Genomic DNA, 27,979 nt, shown 5'->3' with positions numbered 1-27,979 from the left:
ATGTTCATTTTTACTAATGTGGCCTCGAAGAGAACTGCTATTTATTAGGGGCCTACTAGCTGCCTGATCCAATCCAAGATGTTCTAAACCTCTGAGTGCACTTGCTGTCTGTCTGAGTCTTCTGTCCTCCCAACCATATCCAGGGTTCCTGCCACTCTTTGATACCCAGTTGAGGCCGGGAACCCTGACAACCATGTTCGCAGCTTCCCCTGTCTTCGTCTTTACACATTGCCAAGGTCCCTGCAGTGCTCGTGACCAAACCTGCCAACATCATGTAGCTCTCCTTTCTAGGCAGTTGAGGCAAAAAGGAAATTGTATGGGTATATAGATCTAGTTTGGAAAATGATAGCATGTAAATTCTCTAGAAGTAAGCTCTGTTCCCCTCTAACATTAAATTCAAAGAGTAAATTTAACACATGGATTCACGTTTTTTAAGTTATTTGTTTTTAGAGATAAGGTCTTGCTGTGTAATACCCAGGCTGATGTGGCACTCTGGCCTCAAGTGATCCTTCCCTCTCACCATCCTTCCAAGTACCTGGGATTATAGGCGCGAGCTGCCCCACTTAGCTGGGTTTGTTTTTAAAGGACAATGGTAATATAATGCCTTCAAGACTGATTTTCCAGAAGATGCAGAAACATATATAATGGGTTTTGTACATCAACCCCTGATAAAGAGTGGTAGTATAATAGTGCAGTACAATAAATCATACAGTTAACATACATGAGGCCACACATACCATCTAACCCAATTCGAAATGGGTTTAAAGGAATTTATTGGCTCAAGAAATTGAAAAATTCAGCACTCTAGGAAGGCTCAGGGTGCTTTCATCAGCTCCCTGGCTCTGTTTCTTTGAGATTCTTTTTGCTTTGCCTTCTTCTGGTGGTTGGCTTCACCCTCAATTTGGATTCTCTCAGAGCAGGAAGTGGCTACAGCAGCTCCAGGCTTTTTATGGGCAAGCCATGCCTTCCTAGAGGAAGAGAGAATTGCTCTTCCCTCAACCACTAAACAAAATCCTGGACATCTCTAGGATTAACTTGGCGTGGGTTACACACCCCTTCCTGAACCAATAATTAAACTGACCAGCACAGGACCTTCGGGATCCACCCTGGAGATGGGACGCCAAGATGCCCAATCTCCATGACTGTAAGTGATGGGATGGGAGGGAGGCTTTGAGAGAAACTGACAAGGTCCATTACAAAAGCAATATATTTTATTCTATGACATAAATAAGACATTCTATTCCAGATGTATTGCTTTCTAGTTTACTACTTTAATAGAAGATGAGGAGGGATATCTTTGAGTGGGGTCAAAATGATCTTCCTAAACAGTTGAACTAACAGTAGACTTGAGCCTAACATTTTGTGCCACTTAGCATGTCCAGTTAGTCAATGACAACAGAATGACTGACTGAACCAATTGTGTATGGAACTTGCCTTCCTGACTCTTTTGGGCCTCATAATAATTGCTATCATCTATTGATATTATGCTAGTTATTCTCCACAATTTATCCTATTGACCTTTGACAAGGTAGACACATTGACTGAGGAAGTACCTGCGTCTCAGAGGACTTAAGTAACTTGCCCACAGTGACACAGCTAGGGAAAGACTGAGCAAGCCTGGACTGGGACCCAGGTGCTCCTGCTTCCAAGAAAAAGATGCCCATCCTCTTCCCTCTTTGTACAGGTGCTGCCTCTTAGGGAGCTGTGAAACAGGATTCAGGAAGACCATTAATCCTAAGTGCCACCTTATCTCTTATTTCCTTGTCTCTGAAGCAGAAATGAGAAAACCCAACAGTTTTTTAGAGATTCAACAAATGATGAGTGATATTTAAACATCTACAATTAAGAAATGTTTTTATAGCAATAATAAAAATATTAAAATGTTGAGCAGCACCAAGCTTAACAGCCAAAGTCTTGGAGACCAGGTAGGGTATCTCTAGAGCTATAGAAGGCACTGTTGGTGGGCTGTTTCTCCACATCATCTTCAGAGGACATAGATACAGAAGCCTCACCCACTGATGAGGTATGAATACAACTTTATGTAATTTTTTTAAAACATAGGGAGTGGGGAACACTGGCTAAATAAATGATCAAGAAATAATAGCAGCTAATAGGTTTATATAATTAGCAAAAGCAAGGGTGCTAGTTGTACACTAACAAGTTTAATATGAAACCCTAGGGTTGGGCACCCCTTCTGAGAACCCCACTGAACTGCTCCCTTTCAATAGAAAAATCTTGCCAGCTGCGTGGTCATAACTTCTCTTCCAGGGGAATCTGTCCTCACTCCTTATCCCTCATCTTTACATTTCCTAGATAGTGGTCTGGAAAATGTGATGAGGCAATTTAACAGAATGGATTTGCAACTACTAATATTAATGGCTTTCAGAAAAGTGATTGGTGGGTGGGGGAAAGTCTAACTCTCATCATCTTTTGAATGTGGTATCTGCTTTGTGATAACTTCAGAGTTTAAAAAAAAAGCCTGCTTTGTTTGTTCATTGAAGACTTTCCTTGTCAAAAGTTTGTCTACTCAAGGAATATAATATTTTTGGGGAAGTGGGAGAGAGATAAGATGTTATTCTGGCCTTTCAGGTTTCCAGAATACGTGGCATAGATAAGGAAGAATGAGAGGAAGGGCTTCACGACATCTGGGCACCTTCCAGAGAGGAGAACCACATTGCAGGTGGGCTGAGTGACTTCTAATTGCCACGAGGCTGGAGAGAAGAGGCACTTTGTGCCTTCTTCAATAAGTTATCTAATATGTGCAATATTTTCCCAGCAACAACAAGAGTGATAAAGTAAATTAGTTAATATGTTGTCATTAGACTGAGACATGGGACAGCCAGGAAGGTGGGGATAGGGCAGAGTGCAGAGGTAACGCGCTTTCAATGAGCCGATCAGAAAGAGCTGGGATTTCAGAATGTTGAATCCTAGGGGCTGGATTGACTGAGAGTGGAGAGGTCGTATCTGTGGGCCTGACGCAAATGTGAAGACACAGCATCAGCATACTTAGATGACTTCATGTCATATGTCTGTTTTTTAATTTTTCTGAAGTCTTGCACTTAAACATGAAGACAGTAGGGGCCAAATTGGCTGGAACTTGCAGAGCTTCAAAAGATAATGTTAATAACTTTGCATTAGTTGAAAATGCTTGCAAAGGCCCTAGGGATTTTTTAGGACATTAAAAAAAACTATAAAACAAAAACAAAGGCCAACTTTAACATATATATGGTAAACATATGTAAAACATGTATATTAAACATGTATATTATATATGTTTATTATATATACATGTATATTATATATGTTTACCATATATAATATATAATACTTTAACATATATGTTAAATGTACATAATGTATTATATATGTTATATAATATATAATGTTATATATAACATATGTTACATATAACACAAATATATATGTTAAACATATATGTTATATAACATATACACAACACAAACATATATAAAATATATGTTATATATAACATGAATATCTATGTTAAACATATATAGTATATGTTAACCATATATACTATATAATACATATATAATATATAATACTTTAACATATATGTTAAACATGTATTATATATTTGTATGTTAAACTATATATGACATATGTTAAATATATAATATATAATACATATACGTGCTAAACATATATATATAACATATATAATACATATATGCTATATATGTTTAACATATAATATACAATATATAATACATGTTTAACATATATGTTAACATATATTATATATTAAATGTTAAACATATATAACATGTACAACATATTATATATGTTTAACACATATATGTTAAAGGGCCTTTGTTTTATGGTTTTTAATATATATGTTTATGGTATGTGTATATATGTTTATGTATATATTCATATACATATATGTTTATGTATATATAAGGTATATATGTGTTTTTTTTATATACATACATGGTAATTGTTAATTTGGCCTGAGATGCAGATATTGTAAAGCTTCAAAAGAACAACCAAACCCCAAACTAATTCCTTGGGTCTTTCACTTTCCCTAGAAAAAAAAGTGAGGCACAGTCTTCAGTTTCGGACTGGGAGTATTCACCCCACCCTTCAGATTAAGCTGGAGTCAGCCAGAAGGGAAAGGTGTGACTCAGTGATTCGGTGACTCAGAGAGAAGTTGTGCTTGCCATCTGGCGCTCTGAGGGGAGGGGAGGCCTCTGTCCACACCCTGTTCATCACTGGCCACTCCTCAGCCACGGCCTCTTGTCCACTCAGACAGGCTCTCAGACTGTGCGTAGTGTCCATGCTAAAGCATGACTTGTGACATTTTATCTTTTGACATTTGATTTTGTCCCTTGAGAAGGGGATAGGTATGATTTTGAAGAATTAGTTTCACCCTTCCCAGTTGCCTTTTTGAGGTGGAAAGAATTGAAAGTCCAGACAGTCTGGTACTATTAACTTGAACACACGACTCAGAAAGATTTGGCTTAATTCATGGCTTATTAACTGTGTGACCTCAGGCAAGCCACTTAACTTCTGTGTGCCACAGGTCCCTGTGTATAAAGTTAGAGATTTGCACCAGATGGATCCTAAGTTCCCTTCTAACTCTAAAGATCCTGACTCAAACCCAACAGGAGATATATTTTATTTTTATTTTTATTTTTATTTATTTATTTAGTTTGAGACGGAGTTTCACTCTTGTTGCCCAGGCTGGAATGCAATGGCACGATCTCGGCTCACTGCAACCTCCACCTCCTGGGTTCAAGCGATTCTCCTGCCTCAGCCTCCTGAGTAGCTGGGACTACAGACACGTGCCACCATGCCTGGCTAATTTTTGTATTTTTGATAGAGATGGGGTTTTGCCATGTTGTCCAGCTGGTCTCGAACTCCTGACCTCAGGTGATCTGCCTGCCTCAGCCTCCCAACATGCTGGGATTACAGGTGTGAGTCACTGTGCCTGGCACCTATAGGAGATACATTTTAGACCAACGGAGTCCTGCTCATTCCTGCCTTAATGAAAGACCCAGTTTTGCATCCTTAAGAGTAACATACAGCACCTGTGCAGGAGACAAAGACTGGGGAAGGAAGGGATTCTAACTTTCACTCTTGAAGAACATGAGGAACTTGTTAGAAAAGACGAGTTTTATACACTTCAATTTTTCTGGATTCCCAGGAACACTACATTTTTGACTGATCTTTGTACCTTCACTTTTTTTTCACAAAATCAATAACCTTGTCCGTCTCCCTCTATCAATCCCACATAGAAATCCACTCTTAAAAGCTCACACATGGAGTGACTTCTAATCTCATTTCCTATATACTAAGTCTCATTTCTCAAATACTCCCACATCCCTTTGGTTCTTCTCTGGCCCCTCCACCAACATTGTAATGGTTGGAAGACACAGACAAGCCTATGTTCTCTCTTCCGTTCCTATGATCAGCCTCCAAACTACTCACTCGGTGATTAAAAGTGAGTTAAAATCTGGATCTAAGAATCAGCTACCATTGCTTGGACATGTATGCCCTTCTAATGACACATGTTTTGCTTTTTATTTGGCCTTGATTGACTGACACCTGAATCATTTCGCTTCCCAGGGATCCCTGTCTTCCCTGCCCAAGTAGGGAATGCAACCACATTTATATGAGCTTTAGACACCTCTACATCAACTTGGGTTTCTATATGGGATGCAGTGTTTGGAGAAATTAAAGGCCATCTCAGTTGTTGCTGTTGTTTTAATGTAAATCACCCATAGAACCTTGAGAGCAATTTCAAATACTGTACAGTCCAACCAAGTCCTTACCAGTGTTTGTGTCCATGTGGAACACTGTGCTCCAGGAGCATTTGTTCTGAATGACTGGGATTTCTGAAAACAGATGCTATTGTGAAAATGGCTCAGGATAGCTCTACTTATTTATCAATGCTTTCATGCAAAACAAATAATTCAGTTAAAGATAGCATGCTTTGGGCTTCTGATCAGATCACAGAAGTATAAATATCAGAGGGCTTTTATGCATTTGCATGATGTGAACCAGCAAAGTTCTTTCCTCTAACCCTTCATTTTTAATGTAAGCCTGTCTAGAGAGGCATACTATTTCTTGCCACTGTTCTTGCTCAATCTACTGCTTTCTGGTTTGCATTATTTGAATAAGTAGGAGGTTTACAGATCAAATAAAAATAAAAATAAAAAACCGCACCAACCTTTGACAATTCTGCTCTTCATCCTTGACGGCAAGGAATGCTTGTTTTCAACCAGGCTTCAGGGATGGGTAGTGTGGAGGAATTTTTCGGATGGTATAAACTCAGCCCACTAACTTCCCTTTCCGGGATTCAGACCACTTCACAGTCTAGCAAGCTCTTCTTTAATAATGGAAGTGTGAGACTCCCAGGTCGGATTTAAGCATTTAAAAAAATATAATGGTTTGCATACTGTGCAGTGATTTGTAAAATGTGAATGCCTGCGAAAGCCGTGGTTACCCAGCATAACATTATCTTATTTTTAGTTACACAACCAGTAAAACAGCTGGAGGTCTAAAATCATGGCCTAGCACTAAATGCATTACTACATTTTATCCATGCAGTAAGGGCCTGTCCTTTTCGCTAGACGATAGGAGAAAGTGGAGTGATTACTGGCAAATTAACACTTCCAATTTTAATAGGGAAGCAAGCCCTACATAAAAGCATCGGAATTAGAATCTATGCTGGTTAGATATTGTACTGCATATAGTGTGCGCCAAGATCATACTAATATACTACTACATTTTATAATCAAATGAACCTTTATTCATTAGTCAAGAGATAATATCTACTCAAGTTGACTGAAGAAGTCACCAGCAAAATATTTTACTTTATAGCTTCTTAACATAGTTAATAGAATCATATTGGCAATAACAGCAAAATATAATTGCCACTTAGCTGTGCTTGTTTTTGTTTTTTTCTGTAAAAGCATAAAGTGGTGTGTAACACCCATTTCCTTTATCTGTAAAACTCATCTTTTCAGCTTGGTCAGTGATTTTCATATAGCAGACCCAGAAAATAAGAAAATATGCAATTGCTGATATTGGCTTATATGACTACAAAGATGGCAATTTCCTATAATCTGATTTAGAGTGTTTCCCCGCAAAACATACACACAAAAACACAAGCATGCACATGTTTGTAGTTGATACATTTATTTGTTATAAGAATTGTGAATTTTGAAAATAAATATTCCTGATTTTTTTCCAGTGATATTTCCTGGGTGGTTGTGTCTGGGAGCTGCATGCTCCATCTGCCGCACTCTTAAGCCAGACGATCACACAATAAATACAAACAAAGCATGTTTTTATTTGTTATAGAAAAATGAGAATGAAAGCATTTTTGCTACATTTATTGATCTGAATCAAAACATACTAAAACAACCTCTCGACGAGACCTATGGACTCTTCTCCATGCCTACAAACAGATTCTCCCGTCCAACACCTCTTAGAAGGAAATGATGAAGTTGCTGGTACCTCTGCTTCCGTTCAGCCATTGGCTGAATGCCTTAGCCCTTGTCATCACACAGAGTGGCTTCATTTCTGGAATCTTAAATTCAATTACCCTGTTTGACCACAAGCTTTTATCATGACAGCTCAGCCACCTACTTTCTTGCGTGTCTCGTCTTCTTTGAGACGTTCAGTGCCTCGTCCACACTGCTGATATTTTTCCCCATCGGTTTTACCACTGTAAACAAATCATTTAAAAAGTTTATTTTCTACTTATTTGTTGCTGGTGCATAGAAATACAATGAGCTTTTTTAGTTGTTTTGTTTTAGTAACATTGCTGAGCACAAATGCCAAACATTTACTCTAGGTTCTTTGGGGTTTAGAATGAAGAACACTAGTGCTATTTTTTCTAATCATACACCTTTTGAAGCTTTCTTGTTTTACTCTCCTATCATACTAGGTAGGCCTTCCAGTATAGTTGTGAATAAGATGGTCATATGTGTCATTTTTTTCCTAATTTTAAAGCCAGTGCAAGTTGGGCATGGTGGTGCACACGTAGAATCCCAGCACTTTGGGAGGCTGAGGCAGGAGGATCACTTGAGGCCGGGAGGTCAAGACCAATCTTGGCAACATAGTGAGACCTTCTCTCTACAAAAAATTAAAAAATTAGCTGAGTGTGGTGGCATGTGCCTGTAGCTCTGGTTTCTTTGGAGGCTGAGGCACAAGGTTGCCTTGAGCCTAGGAGTTAGAGGTTACAGTGAGCTATGATTGTGCCACTGTTAAATATGGTATTTGCATTAGTTTGTTTAAATTCTTATTATGAGGTTAAGATGTTTCTGTCAACTTTTAGTTTGCAACATGTGTTTTTTTAAATGCTCTATTCCCCTTGCACATATTAAGATGATCAAATGGCTTTCTTATTAATCAATTTTCTAACAATAAACCAATCTTGCATTCCACAACTAAACCCAATTTGGTCTGTATGTATTGAGTTTTAAAAACATATTTGTTTTCTTAATGTCTTGTTTAGGTATTACATCTATGTTGATATGTGAAATTTGCCTGTAATATCCCTTTTTTATACAGTTCCTATATACAGTATCCTGTGTATAGTATCAAACACCATAAAATAAATTGAAGGGTATTCCCACTTTTTTCTGGAAAATTGGATAACATTGGATTGATAAGTTCTTTAAAAGTTTGCTGAACTTGCCATAAAAGTCTGGGCCTGCTGCATTTGTGAGAAATTTGGATTACGTTAATAGTCATAGATCTAATTTGGTATTCTGGTTCTTTCTGAGTCAGTTGTGGTAAGTTAAATTTCTTTCTGTGAATTTCTCCATTTTGTATAATTTTTGAAAATGTATTGGTTTCTTGTTCATAATGTTTTATTGTCTTTTTAGATCTTTAAAGCATCTGTGGTTATGCCTTCATATTCATCCCTAATAAGGTTTCTTTATATCTTCTTTCTTTTCTCTTGATTAATCTTGCAAGAGGTTGTCAATTTAACTAGACTTGCCTAAGAATTAAATTTTGGTTTTGTTGATATTTATCATATGTTTTCTGTTTTTCTTTATTTTTGCCCACTTTCTGCTTTCTTAAATTTAACTTTCTTGCCTTTTATCTGACTTCTGAAGCTGGATGTTTTGTGCATTTTCAACCTTTTCTTTTCTAATATAAGCACCTAAAACTAAAAACACTTCTGCTAGTAACATTTCAGTTCAATGTGTGTATTTTCAGTATGTTTTCATTTTGACTTTCTAATTTCTATTTTTTTTTATTTTTATTATACTTTAAGTTCTAGGGTACATGTGCATGACATTTATATCATGTATAACTCCCCAATGCAATCCCTCCCTCCTCCCCCATCCCCATGATAGGCCCCAGTGTGTGATGTTCCCCTTCCCGAGTCCAAGTGATCTCATTGTTCAGTTCCCACCTATGAGTGAGAACATGCAGTGTTTGGTTTTCTCTTCTTGTGATAGTTTGCTAAGAATGATGGTTTCCAGCTGCATCCATGTCCCTACAAAGGACGCAAACTCATCCTTTTTGATGGCTGCATAGTATTCCATGGTGTATATGTGCCACATTTTCTTAATCCAGTCTGTCACAGATGGACATTTGGGTTGATTCCAAGTCTTTGCTATTGTGAATAGTGCCGCAATAAACATACGTGTGCATGTGTCTTTGTAGTAGAGTAATTTATAATCCTTTGGGTATATACCCAGTAGTGGGATGGCTGGGTCATATGGTACATCTAGTTCTAGATCCTTGAGGAATCGCCATACTGTTTTCCATAATGGTTGAACTAGTTTACAATCCCACCAACAGTGTAAAAGTGTTCCTATTTCTCCACATCGTCTCCAACACCTGTTGTTTCCTGACTTCTTAATGATTGCCATTCTAACTGGTGTGAGATGGTATCTCATTGTGGTTTTGATTTGCATTTCTCTGATGGCGAGTGATGATGAGCATTTTTTCATGTGTCTGTTGGCTGTATGGATGTCTTCTTTTGAGAAATGTCTGTTCATATCCTTTCCCCACTTTTTGATGGGTATTTTTTTTTTTACTCGTAAGTTATTGGAAAGCATGACTTAAATTTCCAAATGATTTTTTAAAAATTGAATGTTCTTTTTGTTATTGATTTTTAACCTAATTTCATTGTTGTGAAAGAATTTGCCCGTATGATATGAATTCTTTGAAATGTGTTGAGACTTGTTTCATGGTGTAGCATGTAGCCTATTCAAAAATATGCTGGGTGTTTGAAAATGAATATATATTCTTCAATTGTTGGGTATATAAATCCAAACTTGTTAACTGGGCTGTTAAAATGTCCTGTCTTTTTATTTTTCATTGTTTTTGTTTGCTTGATTTAACTATAATTGGTAAGGTTGCATTAAAATATTCTACAAAGATGGTTGATTTGTAAACTTGTCCTTAAAATTTAGTTAATACTTTTTGTACTCTAAAGTTAACCATATTTTTAGGATTTATTATTAAGTATGTAAACGTTTGGAACTATTACAGCTTGTTTTTGTGGACTGAAGGTTTTGTTGATATAGAGTGACCATGTTATCTTTTGGAATACTTTTTTCTTAAAGGTTTTTGTTGTTGTTCAGTGGTAATATAGCCTAGCCACCCTATCTTTCTGTTGACTAGTATTTTCCTGGTATATTTCCCAACCTTTTACTTTCTACCTTTCATGTCCTTGTGCTTTAAGCATGTCTTTTTTTTTTTTTTTTTTTTTGAGATGTAGTCTTGCTGTGTCACCCAGGCTGGAGTACAATGGCATGATCTGGTCTCCTCCCAGGTTCAAGCAATTCTCTTGCCTCAGCCTCCCAAGTAGCTGGGATTACAGGCGCCAGCCACCACTCCCAGCTAATTTTTGTATTTTTAGTAGAGGTGGGGTTTCATCATGTTGGTCAGGCTGATCTCAAACTCCCGACCTCAGGTGATCTGCCTACCTCAGCCTCCCAAAGTGCTGGGATGACAGGCATGAGCCACTGCTCCTGGCTGAGTATGTCTCTCTCTTTTTAAAAAAAAAAAAAATTAATTTCAATCGTTTTTGGGGAACAGATGGCTTTGGTTACATGGATAAATTCTTTAGTGGTGGTTTCTAAGATTTTGGTGCACCCGTCACCTGAGCAGTGTACACTGTAGCCAATATGTAGTCTTTTATCTCTTATGCCCCCACTACCCTTCCCCCTGAATTCCCAAAGTCCATTACATCATTCTTATGCCTTTGAATCCTCATAGCTTAGCTCCTGCTTATAAGTGAGAACATTCCATGTTCGGTTTTCCATTCTTGACTTACTCCACTTAGAATAATGTTCACCTGTATCAAGGTTGCTGTGTATGCCATTATTTCATTTCAGTTTATGGTCCGAGTAGTATTCCATGGTGTGTGTATACCACGTGTTCTTTATTTACTCACTGCTTGATGGGCATTTAGGTTGGTTCCATATTTTTGCAGTTGTGAATTGTGCTGCTATAAACATGCATGTGCATGTATCTTTTTCATATAATGACTTCTTTTCTTTTGGGTAGATGTCCAGAAGTGGGATTGCTAGATTGAATGCTAGCTCTACTTTTAGTTTCTTAAGGAATTTTCATACTGTTTTCCATAGTGGTTGTACTAGCTTACATTACCACCAGCAGTGTAAAACTATTCCCTTTTCAACACATCCATGCCAATATCTATAATTTTTTGACTTAAATTATGGCCATTCTTGCATTGTGGTTTTAATTTGCACTCCCCTGTGGTTTAATTTGCATATTTTCATATGTTCGTTGGCTGTTTGTATATCTTCTTTTGAGAATTTTCTATTTATGTCCTTTACCTACTTTTTGACGGGGTTATTTGTTTTTATCTTGCTGATTTGTTTGAGTTCCTTGTAGATTCTGAATATTAGTCCTTTTTTGGACGTACAGTTTGCGAGTATTTTCTCTCCTACCCCATGGGTTTTCTGTTTACACTGCTAATTATTTTTTTTGCTGTGCAGAAGCTTTTAGTTTAATCAGATTCCATTTATTTATTTTTGTTGCATTTGCTTTTGGGTTCTGGGTCATGAATTCTTTGCCTAAGTCAATGTCTAGAAGAGTTTTTCTGATGTTATCTTCTAATAGAATTTTTGTGGTTTCAGGTATTAGATTTAAGTCTTTCATCCATCTTGAGTTGATTCTTATGTAAGGTGAGAGATGAGTTAAGAATTTCTCTTATGAACAGCTAATAGCTATGCTTACATTTTTTACTCAGGCTATCAAACTTCGGATGTGTTTGGATTTATTTCTGCTATTTTGTGTTTTCAAATATGTCATAGGCTCCACTTTTCTTCCTTCATGTCTTGCCTTCTTTTTGATTGATTTTTCTCACTCTATTATTTTCCACTGTACTAGTTTGAAAGTAATAAATTATACTTTTAGTCTTAGTTACCCGGGATGTTTAGCATGGCAACTTAATAAATCAATTAGTGGTTTTACCCTTCTCGCAGATAGTGCAAGCAATCTGCCCACCCTATTTCTACTCAAGTGCTATTTAAATTCTTCCTATATTTTTGATTCTACAAATTAGATACTTCATTCTTTTTGTTTTATATGTTCAATGTTTGTTTTAGATTTCATTAAATGTTAACAATGTTCTTTGCTTGACATTACTTATGTGTCTTATCTTTACTCCGGGATTTTCTTTTTTCCTACTGTTATTCTTCTATAGTGTTTTGATTAATTGCCTTTAATAAGGACTTGATTGTAAAATTTCTTTTTTTTTTTTTTTTTGGTTTGTCTAAATGATGTTTCTATTTGGCTTTGCTCTAAATATAATCTACACAGGCTATACAATTTTACGTTGGCAGTCATTTTTTTTTTTCTTGGCACTTTGAAGACACTAGTCCACTGTCTTTCAGTTTCCATTGTATCCTGTCTCTGTAATAATTGTTCCTTTTAATGTACATAGGTCTTTTCTTTCTCTGATTCCTTCTAAGATTCCCTTTCCATTCCTATTCTGTAGTTTTACTATAATGGTCTAGATGCAGATTTCTTCGTATTTATCCTGCTTAGAATTCATTTTAATTTCTGGATCCGAGTCTTGTCCATCAAAGCTGAAAATTTTCAGCTGTTTTGTCTCCAAATATCGTTTTCCCCAACTCCCCATTCTTTTATGATTTTGTAGAGCTTTTATTGTGTGTTAGGTGCTCTCGAGCACCTATTCCTTGTCTTTTCTCTCTACAATCTAGTTGTCTTTCTGTGTTACATCTCAGTATAATTTTAGCTTTAAAATTATATATGAATCCTACTTTCAGATGCATCTAATCTTCTATTTAATCAATTTCTTGTGTTTTAAAACTTCAATTACTATCTTTTTTTTATCTGTTAGTTCTATTTAGTGTTTTTTCAAAACTGCTTGGATATTTTTATTGTCTTTTTTCCCCTCTTACTCATAATTTCAATGCCCCCGTTTATTTCTTTAAACATATAATGAAACATTTGCAAACCATAACATCTTTCTTTAACCATATAGATTTTCAAAATACACCTACTGAAGTCTATGCAGGTCTGATTCTACTGTCTGTTATTCCTGCTGACTCTTGCTTATGGTGCCTTGTTTTCTCATATTCTTAAGGATATTCAAATGTGAGGTCAAGTTTAATGGAAATTTATCTACGGAAATTCTTTGCAACCTGGCTGAAGTAGCATTCTTCAAGACAGAAATTTTCTTCTGTCAGAAACCTGGGGGTCATTACCAACCTGAGACCTTTTATTTATTTTTAGAGATGCAACTTACTCTGTTGCCCAGATTGGAGTGCAGTGGTAGGATCAGAGCTCACTACAGCCTCAAACTCCTGGACTCCAGTGATCCTCCTGCCTCAGTCTCCTGAGTAGCTGTGACTACAGGTGTGCACCACCACACTTGGCTAATTAAAAAAAAATGTAGAAACTGGGTCTTGCTGTATTGCCCAGGCTGGTCTCAAACTCTTGGGCTCAATGATACTTCTACCTTGTCCTTCCAAAATGGTGCGATTGCAGGTGTGAGCTACTGCACCTTGCCCCATGACTCTTTTTTTTTTTTTTTGAGACAGAGTCTCACTGTGTTACCCAGGCTTGAGTGCGGTGGTGTGATCTCGGCTCACTGCAAGCTCCACCTCCCAGGTTCGTGCCATTCTCGTGCCTCAGCCTCCTGAGTAGCTGGGACTACAGGTGCCCAGTACCACGCCCAGCTAATTTTTTTGTATTTTTAGTAGAGTTGGGGTTTCACCATGTTAGCCAGGATAGTCTCGATCTCCTGACCTTGTGATCCACCTGCCTCGGCCTCCCAGAGTGCTGGAATTACAGATGTGAGCCACCATGCCCGGCCGACTCTTTTCAAGAGAAATTCTTGGTTTGAGGATTCTTTGAACCACCCTTTTTAATGAAACGGTCTCCTATCAGTAACCTCCTTAGTAAGGTCCTGTGTTTTATCTATTTTTTATCACACTTCTTGTGACTGTCCAAATGAAAGCTCATGGTCATTAAAGAGCACGAGATGCTCTAAGGGCAGCAGTATCAATGAATATTCTAGGTGGCTATTAATTTCCTTCTGATATTTTCAGGGATATCCCCACTTCTGGTTTTACCCTATCTCAGACAAAGCCTCTTTATTCCTTCTCATCTTCTAGACCTTTTATCTTTGGAATTCTCTCACTATTGATCAAGTCCTCAAATCATTGTGGAGGTATTCATTCAGCATGATGTTTGAAGTCCTGGGAAGGTATCCTTTGTTGCTCCTGACTGTATCACGATCTTAGTTATTTTTCATTTCTTGCATATTTTACATACAAACTTCACCTCTCTCCCTCCTTCCCTCCCTCCCTCCCTCCCTTCCTTCCTTCCTCTCTCTCTTTTTCTCTTTCTTCCTTTCCTTTCTCTCCTTCCTCCCTCCCTCCTTCCTTCCTTCCTCCCTCCCTCTCTCTCTTTCTCTCATTCTCTCTTTCTTTCTTTCCCTCTTTCTTTCTCTCTTTCTTTCTTTCTTCTTTCTTTTCTTCCTTTCTTCCTTTCTCTCTTTCTCTCCTTCCTCCCTTCCTCCCTTCCTCCCTCCCTCCCTCCTTCTTTCTTTCTTTCTTTCTTTCTTTCTTTCTTTCTTTTTTCTTTCTTTCTTTCTTTCTTTCTCTCTTTCTCTCTTTCTCTCTTTCTCTCTTTCTTTCTCTCTTTCTCTCTCCCTTTCTCCCTCTCTCCCTCTCTCTCTTTCTCTCTTTCTCTCCTTCCTTTCGTTTTTTGACAGGGTCTTGCTTTATCACCCAGGCTGGAGTATAGTGGCATGATCATAGCTTAGAATTCTTAGAATTCTTTGTTATCTATGCTCTTTCCCTTGATGACCTTGTCTAAACACCTAAGTTCAAACCCATTAATGCGCTGATTATTCTCCATCTACATCTTCAACCCAGGCCTATGCTGAGCTCCTTACCAGACTTTTCTACTTGGATACCGAACAGCTCACACAGTGTCTGCTCTTTGCCCCCTGCCTCAAATTGATTTCTTCTTCAATTTTCCTCCTTTTAGCTAACAGCAACTGCATTCTTCTAGTTTTTCTAATTCAGAGTCATCTAGGACTCCTTTTTTTCCCCACCCCACATTTAATCCATAAATAAATCTCACTAGTTTTAACTTCATACTAAGTCCAGAATCTGACCATTTCTTTTCCCCACCATGGCAACCAGTCTTATCCATGCTAATATCAAGTCTCGCCTGATTTACTGCAACTGTCCTAAATGCTCCACCTCTCTCTGTCATTGACCCCTTTAGTCTATTCCCACTGCAGAGACTGTGGTGGTGCTATTAGGATGTCATTCAGATAATGTCATCCTTCTGCCTACAGCCCTCCAGAGTAAAAGTCAAAGTCTTTGTAATGGTCTTAAGATCCTACAGTCTGGTTCCCATCACTTTCTGACTTCACACTTCCTTTTGCTGTCTCCCCTGTATTCTTTGTGCTCCACTGGTCTCCTTGCCCTTCCTTGAACACACAACGCATGCATCCCCTTCAAGGCCTTTGCATTTAATGTCCACTCCACCAGGAGCACTTTCCCCAGATCTCTGCAGATCTCATTTCCTCATCTCCTTCAGATGTTTGCTCAAATGTCACCATCTTCGTGAGCTCTGATCAGACCACTGCATTTCAGATTATTACCTCTCCCTCCGCATTCCCTATTCCCCCTCCTTACTTTGTCGCTCTCCATAGCACTTATCTTCGAACATATTTCATTTTGTTTAGTATTTGGTGCTCTTATTAGCTTCCTCAGGTAGGACTTGTTCTTCTCTTGTTCACTGATGGATTCTCAGAACCTAAAACAGTGCTTGGCCCATACCAAGCATTCAATACATAACTATTGAGTGGATGAATGAATAAGTGGAATAATTAGCCTGACGACAAAAATGGAAAAATTGAGAACAAGGAACAGAAAGTGATCGTTAAAGGGCTCAAATATTGCTTTCTTTTCATGGAAGAAGGGGAAGAATGAAAAAGAAGAAAATCATGGGTGATTTTGAAAAGTCCCTAAAAATGAAGTTATTTATTTTAAAAAAAGTTATCGGGTGCTCCCTATTGATCAAGTCCTCAAGATCACTGTGGAGGTGTCCATCCATCATGATGCTTTAAGCCCTAGAAAGGTATCCTTTGTTCCTCCTGACTATATCATGATCTTAGTCATTTTTCATTTCTTCTATGTTTTACATACAAACTTTCTGTTTCTTTCTTTTTTCTTTTCTTTTCTTTTATTTTTTTATGAGACAGGGTTTTGCTCTAATCACCCAGGCTGGAGTGTAGTGGCATGATCATGGCTCACTGCAGCCTTGACTTCCTAAACTCAAATGATCCTCCCGCCTCAGCCTCCTAAAGTGTTGAGATTACAGGTATGAGCCCCCATGCCTGGCTCAAATGTTCTATGTTTGCTTTGTTTTTGTTTGTGGTGCTCAGGTCAAAATCATTTCGTGTTAACAAAGATCTGATCATTATAAGAAAAATGTAATTACTGTGAGATGTCTACTTGCTTACTTCAATTTTATAGAGCCTCTTTCTTAAGCAACCCTGAGAGTGACTACCAGCAATGATCTACCCTGGCTCGTCAGGTTATTCAGATTTTTTAAAACATTCCTTGTCATGTGACAATTATGGATTATTTTTATGTTTTCCTGTTAGCACAACGTAGCATAAATGTCATTTTCACTCTCCACAAACTTGAGTGCACAAATTCATAACTTTAAAAACTAGAAAAGTTACTCCATTTCATTTCCAACTTAAGCCCTTATTCCACTGGTGACAGGCACTAAAACTTAGTCAATGAGGGATAACTTCTCCCTGGGACTGTATCTGAGACATAGTGGAGAGCTTCATGCTGTCAGTGAATTGGAAGGGAGGGGCATCTGGTCTTCTGTCTTCACTGTCTATTCATCCAGTGTTCCTTGAGCCATTTATGGTCACACCATTGTCTCTGGTTGTGGTCCACATACTCCAAGTCCAACTCATTTTGATCTTGAGGCCCGTCCTGGTTCCCTGGTTTTCTCAGCCCTTTTGCTCCCCAATGGGAAGCGGGAGGGTGTAAGACTGCATGCTGCTTTCCCACTGCTCTCTGGGGCAGAGACTCGGGGACCTGCCTCAGACCTCCTGCCATTTCACTTCTTTAGTCACCACCTCATGCTGGCTAAGGTGACTTCTCTTTGAAGTTTCTCAATGTCCCAGGCTTCCTTGAAGAATTCCAGTCTCCCCTGACCTCAGATCCCTATCTGGAATTTCTACCAGTTCCCCTTCCTCCAGAGCCCGTCTTTGGCTGTGGACATACGGCAGGGTCTGGTGAACTCTCTTGCAGGCCTGCATCATCATCTGACTTGACTGTTTTCCTTTCCTAATTGTCTACCCTAGCCAATGGAGTTGCAATTTAGTTTTCAGCGATACTCTTTCTGATCTATTGTTTATGTCATAAACTTTATGTGTATCAATAGGCTCAGTCTATTGAAACCCAAAAGCCCAGTTCTTAAGATCACATCTTTGGTGTGCATGCCTATCATTTGTGTAGGAGTCTCACCGGTCAATTTTGAAACTCAAACCTGAGTATGATTGGGTTCTTTCTCTTTGCATTTTGATAATCCTGACAATCCAGGAGGTAGTGAGTGTTCTGATTTGATGAATGTTCAGGAGTGTAAGTAGAGAAGCTCAAAGGCTATTGGTGAAAAGGAAGTATGGGAAAGAAGTCCTCTCCAAATCACAGTGACTTAAAAATAATTATCCATAAGACTCCAAACATCTGTATTAAAAAAATCCTCACAAAAACATTTGCATTTTCACTCTACTCTCTATGGGGCAATTTGTTTCTTCAGCTACTGTCTCTCTTTGCATGATCTGAAAATAATATTGATTTATGATTATTATTTGTTGTTTACTTTTTCCAGTTTGTGAAATAACCACAGAAAGGTTTTTCCTTTCCATCTGGGATTTTTTTTTAATATAAAAGGGGGTATGAAGATCATCTCAATCTTTGTCAAGAAAAATGTAGAAGTATCATAAGGAGATAAAAACCATAATAGGTAATCAACTGTGTATTAAAAAAATTGACTAAGATTAAAAAAAAAAAACTTTGGGTCCTCCCAAAGCAGAAAAAATGTGATACAGAGGTAAGCATATACTTCTATTGCTATTTCTTTTGGAGCGGCTGACTTGATTTTCTGCTTACTGGTCATGAAACTACTAAATATGTAACTTCCTAGGCTGAAAGAAAAGAAGACTAAGTGCCCTTGTTGTATTGTGCTCTGGATCTCTGATGACAGCCAAGAGAGTCACTGTGAAAGAAAGAGTCACGCTTAACTCCTTGTGGTTCTATTAAGCTGTCTGTTGGCTCAGAACGTCAGACTTGCCTAAGAACATATGAGTTCTGGGGAAAGCAATGGCTAATCAGCTCTCAGTAATCCTCTGGAAGCTCAAAAACCCTCTTCACTATGGATTCTCTTTAGCACCCCACTTTCCAGATTTGCTGCCCGAGAAGAATAGACTGAAACCATCATAGCATATGGGTGTTTGAGAGTAAAGGGCAGGGTGGAGGCGGGAGATACAGAATAGAAAGTTGTTCATTCCGTCTTTCATGTATGTGCTTGCTCCGGAGATTTTTAAGTCAGCCCCATTTCTTGTTAAGTCAAACCCATTTCTCCTTCAATGGGATGGATTTGAATCCTTCCCCAATACTGTTGTATGAGAAACGAACCATCAACATAGAAACAATTCTCAAAAGTCAGCGATTTAGCAGTAAAAGGTGCCATATTTAACTTTATTTTATTTTTTATTTAAATAATGGTTAGATGCTACGAAGTAGGTGGCAATGCCTTAACTAAATGCTTGTTGTCAGGCCCGAGGGCCTCTTCCATCCTTGTCAAGGGGAATGCCAACCTACTCTCCTTTTGTATAACTCTGAAGTCAATTTTAAATTTTTCTTTAGAGAAATCAGTTCTTTGGGATTCTCCAATCACTACCCTTTGTTCCCGCCCAAAGCCTACTTTTGTACTTGGATAGTATGAATAAGACCAGACATATTTTCTTCATTACAAAAAAAAAGTTGGGACAAGCATTGCTTTGGTTTAAATACTTTCAGAAACCATACAAATACTGGAGGAACAATTGACAGTAACAGTGAAAGCAAATAAAACTTGGTTTAAATATAGTTATCCCCTTCTTCCCCTCTTTCTTTCTCTAATAATAGAGCATTTATTAGATGAAACAAAGTAGGATCTGGTGTTTCCAGGGTGGGTAACATACACAAGTCGAATCTCCAGTTTCAATGTGTGAATGTGTGGTCTCACTGTAATCTTTATGAAGGCCTCAGCAGCTCAAGATAAGAGTTTACATTTCAGAATCCGTGAAAGCAAACTTAAAAATACGAAAAAAGATGCCAAAGTAAATGCAAATGCAAGCTGCCTCTAGTTTCTCATTTAGAAGTTATATATTTGGTATTATAAGAAGACCAAAAAAGACACCTGAAGGGGGCTTATCCTCCATGCGCAGAGACATGTTTATGACCCCACCAGAGTTGCTCCATCCCAGATGTCTGCAGTGTGGTCTGGACATCTGTTTTTAATAGTTTCCAGGCGTGCCAGTGAGAACATTATCACAAATGGGTTGAATATGATTTGCACAAGGAGTGGAGGTTGTGGGGGAAACAGACAGCTAATAGAGGTTCAATAGTTTGGATAGTTCTTAATTTTCATGAATAACTCTGGGAGTGTGATGCTGAGCTCGATATAATTCAAATGCACGGTGCTTTGTTAAAAGGGGTATCTTGTAAAAACTTTCCATTCTGTATTTGTTACATGGAGAACACCTATTTTAAAATCCTTTTGTTTCTTGACAAAGAAAGATTACCAGCTGTGGGGTAGATAGGTGGGAAAGGGCAATATCCCTCTCATGTCATTTACCCACGTGCATGTCAGCTAACCCTCTTACTACCACTGCCGGAACCCGAAAACAGCCCCTTCTTCAGGTCAAAAGGTGAACAGATCCAGAGGGGTATATAGGAGGGAAATAGCATTGAGAGGGGCTCTGCTGACTGTGCGGGCTGACTATGCTTAGCTCTGTTCCAGGCATGGCCAAGGCACGCGACCTTTCAGGACACCCCACAGACTCTGCTATTGGTCATTTTCTTAGTGGGCAAGAAAACACCAGGGCCAGTAGAACCAGAGCCTACTGAATGCCAAGCCTGATTTTTTGTTTGTTTGTTTGTTTTTGAACTCAAACTTAATTCTAGGTTAGAAGCAAATGCAGGAGGAAAGAGAAGCAAATCCATTAGAAAGGGGAGGGAGTCAAGAATTACTTTGGAATAGCACTGTGCATGACCCATTCACCTGTGTTCTTCCTATCATTCTTATCATCTGTGTTTACAGTAAAGATTTTCTAAGTTGTCATTTTATCAAGTATCCTAAAGAGTAGGATTCCCCAACCCCTGGGCCAGAGACCAGTACCAGTCCATGTCCTGTTAGGAACCCGGCCACACAGCAGGAGGCGGGCAAGCGAGTGGAGCTTCATCTGTGTTTACAGCCACTTCCCATTGCTTGCATTACCGCCTGAGCTCCACCTCCTGTCAGATCAGCAGCAGCATTACATTCCCAAAGGAGCATGAACCCCGTTGTGAACTGTGCATGTGAGGGATCTAGGTTGCTGGCTCCTTATAAGAATCTAACCCTTGATGATCTGTCACTGTCTCCCATCACCCCAAGATGGAACCATCTAGTTGCAGGAAAACAAGCTCAGGGCTCCCACTGATTCTACACTATGGTGAGTTGTACAATTATACAATTATTTCATTATATATTATACTGCAAATAAAGTATACAATAAATGTGTAAATAAAGTGCACAATAAATAGATAAAGTGCACAATAAATGTAACGCACTTGAACCATCCCAAAACCATATTCCCCACAACCCTGTCTGTTGAAAAATCATCTTCCATGAAACCAGTCCCTGGTGCCAAAAAGGTTGGGGATCGCTGCTCATGAGGACAAGAGAAAAATAAAAATTTGGCATCTATAGTTTTATCTCTATTGATTCCTTAAAACTGTATCAACAAATGTATTTTTTTCAATTAGTTATTCATTCATATGATATCAGATTCAAAAGTATAAAAATATGTACATAGAAAAGTATTTTTCTTGCCCCATCTGTTGGGCATTCTTTCTTGGGGTCACTAATGACTTTATCCCTTCAGAAATATTCTCTATAACTTACATTTTAAACCTGAATATTTTTCCTGGCAAAGTGAAGAAATACCAAGACAATTTTTGAGTTCTAATCTGTTATTGCAACATTCGATAACGTTGTGTAAGTGTCTTTCAAAAACCAAGTTACATGCTCAATAAGCTTACTAGGGACCACAAAAGAAGTCCATGGTATAGTTTCTGGCCTCAAGGAATTTAGGATTCTGACAACCAGAGAGATCATATGCATAATGTAAATATATCTTACTGAACTGAGCACAAGGCATTGTAATTTCCTTCCCTTTGATTAGGATTGTCTTGACAATAGACTCTTTCTCATTTATCTTTTTATATACATGGGTCCTTGCATGGTGCCTGGCCCAAAATAGGCAGTCAATAAATGATTGTTGAATGGAGGCATGGATGAATGAATGAATGAATGAATGGAGAGTGGATTGAGAAGTCAAGGCAATGCTTGAGAGAGAGAAAATCCTACTAATGGCCTGCAATGGCTGGCAATAGTGAAACAGAGAGTACCCAGACATTGGAATTCTGAGAGTCTCCCTCAGGAAAAAGAGAGGGGTGAGGTTCCATGGAAAAGGTGGAGACAGGAAAGAGAAAAAGGAGGGAGTGTGAAAACCATTCTAGGTGTGGTGAGCTGGGTGAACAGGAAAAGCAAATTTATGGCGGCAGAAATGCACGGTTTGCCAACCAAGACCAGAGAGGACATTGACTTGATGCAAGCATCATTTTTCTTTTGAGATTTGTTGAAAATTCAGAGAAGCATGATGAAACTGAATTGTGATGAGCCCTGAAAGTCAGCAGAGGGATTTGAGCTTTATCCCAAAGGCATTAGAAAGTGATTCAAAGCTTTTGAGCTGGTGAATGCTTTGGAAAAGTAATCTGATAAACCAGAAGCCAGGAGACTGACTTGGTAGATATTGTGATATTTGAAGCATTGGATGATAATTTTTAGGAAAGGGTGCAGTTCTGGGAATGGGAAAGAGAAATTGATCTTAAAACATTTTTGGGGGATGTACCAAGGGCATTTGATAGTTGATGAGACAATAGAGGAGAAAAAAAGGGACAGTTTTTGTTTAACCTCAGTTATCTAGAATGCCACTAATCCGATGCACTCACATTTATTGAACACCTACTGTGTTCAAGGCGCTACACATTTTATAGAGCAGATCCCTCAGATACACAACGGGACCTCATCAAGAACTGAGTCAATACAAATGTCCTTATTGGGATATTAGCTAACTAAAAGGTTTTCTGGATATTGATCACATTTATTGACATGTTCTACTTATTTAACTTTTTCAAAGGGGGAAAGAAGAGCTGTAAAATGCTCTTGAAATCAGGTTTGATGGCAATTAGAATGATCCATCTGCAAGGAGGGTGCATTTTGTTGTGCCATCTTTCTCTCCTCCTTCTTTGGTTCTGACATGTTCACAGTCATTCCAACCCCATGATTTTTTCAGTCCCTGGCTGGGGCTCTCTGGACTTGTTTGCTCATAAATCCTGTCCTCTTTTAGAACTTGTGGTTTGTGAAAGATTGATAACTGGTGTCAGGTCCCCTCCCTCCGCAGCCCACCCTCTGTGGTCGTTCCATAGTGGTATATAACAGTGACACTTCAGAAGCCACAGAAAGAACTGGGAGGATTTACTTGTTAACAAATAAATTATTGCTGCAGAGTGAAATGCCGTTCCAAGCCTGGGGAACACGTTGCTTGGCATTTGCTCAGGGTTCTTCATAATCTGGTTCAGTCAGTTTTGGTTTTATGAATCTTTTGCTTTTTGGGGTCTAAAAACCAGTTTGGGATGCGTTCCTCTTTCCAAGCCTCCCTTATTCCATCTTAAAGTGCACACACACACACACACACACACACATGCTCCATTACTATGTGCCTTCAGCACTTAGTTGTCCATAACAAAAAGTGGAAATTGCCCCAGAACGTGACATGACTTAGAAAATAGTAAAAAAATTTGGATAAGGCTGAACAAAAGCAAGGAAAAGAAAGGGAGAAGAAACACTCCCCCTTAATCAAATCCTTCATTTCCCCTAGAGCAAGCGGTTCTTAATTATATTGAATGAGCAGACACAACAGTGTGCCACAAGCTGCTCCAAACAGCTGTGGGAAGTCTCCATTTCTCAGGCAGACGTGGCCAGGGAGGAGGACTCCACTGGCCAGTCTGCACCTTTAGATCAGGATTATTTCTGAGGTCTGTTCCTGGGCCTGTTTGGGAGGAAGACCAAGGCTTGTTTCCCTCCAGCTGTGTTTTTCCGTTGACGTTCTTTTGCAATTAAATATTTCAACCAGGCTTTCAGTGGGTTCTTCCAGATCTGTCATCTACTCTACTTTACTAATAGTTGACTGTGGATGGATTGGCATTTCCGTGAGTTCACTCTTTGGTCCAGAAACCTGCTGAACTTGTCTCCAGCTACAGAACAAGAGTTTTCTTCTCCTAACCTGTCGCTTAACTACAGGTTTGCAAACAGAAAAGAGAACAAGCTCACTCCATCGTCTTTCCCTGGTCACCCACTCCCAATTCCAGTTCCCACTCTAATTATAGCTGCTTATTTTCTTAGCTTTACATGTCTGGTTTCTGTGTGAAAAAAAATACGAATGCATGCGAAAGAGGACAACTATTTAAAAATAAATGTTACTCCCTGTTTACAAGATATTTGTCAGCAAGAAGACTATGCTTGTTCTTCTTTTCCTATTGTATTTCTTTATCTCTCTTTATTTATCATATGTAACCACAACCAAATTATAGTATGGAAAGAAACGCATTCTGTAATCTGGGTTTATTAAATTTCCTATCATCCTCCTTTTATGTTTCTTTCAACAGACATTTTATCATCCCAGGGGATGTGAAACAGTTTCCCATGTAAATAGGCCTCGAAACCACCACATTTTCCATTCTCGTTGCTTCTCATGTAGGTTCTTTATTGATTGTTTTCCCTTTTCACTTTATACAATTGTAAATAAAATAAACTACTAGTTAAACTTTAAATCACTGAATCAATTGTATTCTATTCATTAGCTGATAAACTTCTCATAGATTTACAGCATTAGAACTTTCTTTTTGGTCTCATAACAATTTTAACGTCAGGCCATATGCTTTGTTAATGATAGAGTTTTTGTTTGGGTTTGTTTCCGATAGAATTTTCCCTAGTAAATCCACGTCTAGTAATTGTCTTTAAAGTGCTGTTTAGGACACTGAATTTCTCTTGTTATTTCTATTGGGTTAACAGGTGGTCAAAGATGTTTTCATTTGTTGCCATATTAAAGATCCATTACAAATTAATAACGAAAGTAGCATCAAATTTCCCCCGAATATTTTCTCAATCTTCCACTGATTTAACACTATTCTGCACATACACCAACTCCATTAAAAAGCTCTTCTACTCCAAAGTAAACAATATTCTATTAATAGCAAGGATGTTAGGGCTGTGGCTTGTGGCCTTAGGCTTCCATTATATTATTCAATCTCTCTGTGCCTCATCCTGTATTAGTGAGGGGACATTGGGCAAGATATTGTAACCCTTTCTTTGCTGCCTTTGACAATGGGGAAGAGGGTTATTCATAGAGATGCAAGATGAAGATGATGTAAGATGAAGAGACGAAGTGATGGAAAAAGTACTAAACCCTTGAACTGAATTACACGATGACACATATTCCAGTTCTACCAGAGGGGCTGAGTCTGTTTCTCAAGCGCTTCATTTGGATTTAACTTCTCCTCAATCACTTTAACTCATCACTTTTGCCTAGAGATTCCCAACCGCCTGCACGTTAGAATCACCTGTGGTGCTTTTTAAACTCCCTGATACATTAGTCACTTGTAAAGTTCCTCATGTGATTCCACTGTGCAGCCAGGGCTAAGAACCAGTGCCATGCCCAGTCATGTGCAGATTAAAATTCTTGTTCTTAACTCCCTTTCTTCCTTTTGAGGAACATCATGATTTTTGGAGAAATGCTTTCGGTTCAGCAATCAACTTAAAAAGGATGCTTGTGGACATGCCAGTGATTCTCCTATCCCAAGGGCACTCATACCCTGAGATGGTAAAACCTCACCTGGGGAAAAGACAATAGGAAAACTAACTTATATCCGATGAAAGGATGTAAGTGGCCCTCCTTGTGCAGTCAGCTAACCGGCTGCCTGGATCTTTCTCTCCTTTTTGTAGCCGGGTAGGTAACAGCTGGCAGACGTGGGGTCTGTGTGTGCCAGTTGCTGTCCCACCCCTCCAGGCCTGTGGGGTGGGGCCCAGGGCTGCCCTTCAGCAGCAAGTCCAACTGCCTTCAGAGAGGAATTAATGGAGAGTCCTCAGGTCCTGGAACTCAAGTCCATCTATCTTGTGTTCTGGGATTCCATGGGCCCCTCTGATTTGTGAAAATACCTGGTCCAGGTCACCCCTGGTGAGAACCAGGGAAGCTGAGGGAAGGCAGATTGTCTGGTGCCTCTCCTACTTTTTGGAGCAAGATATTCCAGTGTGAGAAGAAGTTTATTAGGGCATCTTTCATACAGCTCAGAAAGTGAAACCCTGTATAGAAGATCAGTTTTGTACTAGCTCCATGCCCCCCCCCTTTTTTTTTTTTGGTTCTTTTACAATACCTTTTTCTTCTTTTTCTCTCTCTTCTTCAAGTTCATTGCTTCTTTCCTGGTGGAAAATACTCCTCTTCAAAAAAAAAAAAAAAAAGCAAAAGAAAGACAGAAAAGAAAAAAAATCAATGAAAAACCCAATACTAAAAATCATCACTGTCCACAGTTTTTCTTCCAGTCTTTTAATATGTATATTGTTTGTTTTTATCATACTGAACATCCAACTTTTTCCTATATTTTCTTGTAATACCACAAAATAAACATTCCCCCATATTATTGATAACTTTTCAGAAACATTTTCTTCAATAAATAATATCCCATGAAATGAATGTAACACACTTACTGTTTCCCTTTTAGAGTTAGCATGTTTCCAAATTTTTATGTTTATAAGTAATACGGTAAATAAAACATTTAAAAATATAGGTAATAAAAAGTGTAAATGGAATAATAGCCTTAATATACAGATATAGAGATCTTACATAATCAATATGTGAAACACCAATTTTGAGAAAAGGACATGAATGAGCAATTATACAAAAAATAAATATTGAGTGACCACTAGATATATGATACATGTTTATATCTATTAATGAACAAAAAGTGACAAATAAGATGGCAACAAGAGACTTTTTAAAAACTATTAAATTAGTAAATATTTTCAATAATGATATTGGTAGGGTAGAGGTTGTCAGATATCCTTAACAAGAAAATAAATTGATAAAACATTTTCTGAACAACACTTTGAAAATATATCACCTTTCGGCAGGAACCGCCATCTTCCAGTAATTTGCCAAGATGACGAACACAAAGGGAAAGAGGAGAGGCACCCAGTGTATGTTCTCTAGGCCTTTTAGAAAACATGCAGTTGTTCCTTTGGCCACGTATATGCGAATCTATAAGAAAGATGACACTGTAGGCATCAAGGGAATGGGTCCTGTTCAAAAAGGAATGTCCCCAAATGTTACCATGGCTAAACTGGAAGAGCTACAATGTTCCCCAGCATGCTGTTGACATTGTTATAAACAAACAAGTTAAGGGCAAGATTCTTGCCAAGAGAATTAATGTGCATATTGAGCACATTAAACTCTCTAAGAGCCAAGCTGGCTTCCTGAAACACGTGAAGGAAAATGATCAGAAAAAGAAAGAAGCCAAAGAGAATGGTGCCTGGGTTCAACTGAAGCACCAGCCTGCTCTACCCAGAGAAGCACACTTTATGAGAGCCAGTGGGAAGGAGTCTGAGCTGCTGAAACCTCTTCCCTATGAATTCATGGCATCGTAGGTGTTAACAAAGTAAAAGACCTCTGGATTGTAAAAAAAAAAAAAAAAAGAAAAAGAAAAAGAAAAATAGAAAATATGTCAAGTACGCTCTTGCACACACATGTTTATAGCAGCACAATTCACAACTGCAAAAATATGGAACCAGTCCAAATGCCCATCAGTCAATGAGTGGATAAAGAAAAAGTGGTATACGTATACCTTGGAATACTACTCAACCATAAAAAGGAACAAAAGAATGGCATTTGCAGCAACCTGGATGGAATTAGAGACCATTATTCTAAGTGAAGTAACTCAGGAATGGAAGACCAAACATAGTATGTGGGAGCTGAACTATGAGGATGCAAAGGCATAAGACTGCTAAGATAGACTTTGGGGACTCAGCGGGAAGGGTGAGAGGGCAGTGAGGGATAAAAGACTACACACTGGGTACTGTG

At 38.5% G+C, this 27,979-nt stretch overlaps 1 non-coding gene across 1 annotated transcript; it reads right to left on the bottom strand.

Moving 5' to 3' along the window:
* Positions 1–19,256: 19,256 nt before the first annotated feature.
* LOC117088905 lies at positions 19,257–19,382 on the bottom strand. The gene has a single exon (XR_004439419.1). It is a non-coding gene; the product is annotated as a U6atac minor spliceosomal RNA (small nuclear RNA).
* Positions 19,383–27,979: the final 8,597 nt, after the last annotated feature.

The sequence above is a fragment of the Trachypithecus francoisi genome, unplaced genomic scaffold (assembly GCF_009764315.1).
Source record: "Trachypithecus francoisi isolate TF-2019V2 unplaced genomic scaffold, Tfra_2.0 Lachesis_group10, whole genome shotgun sequence".
NCBI lineage: Eukaryota > Metazoa > Chordata > Mammalia > Primates > Cercopithecidae > Trachypithecus > Trachypithecus francoisi.
The sequence above is the reverse complement of the archived record's forward strand: the minus strand, read 5'-3'. Positions and strand labels throughout refer to the sequence as shown.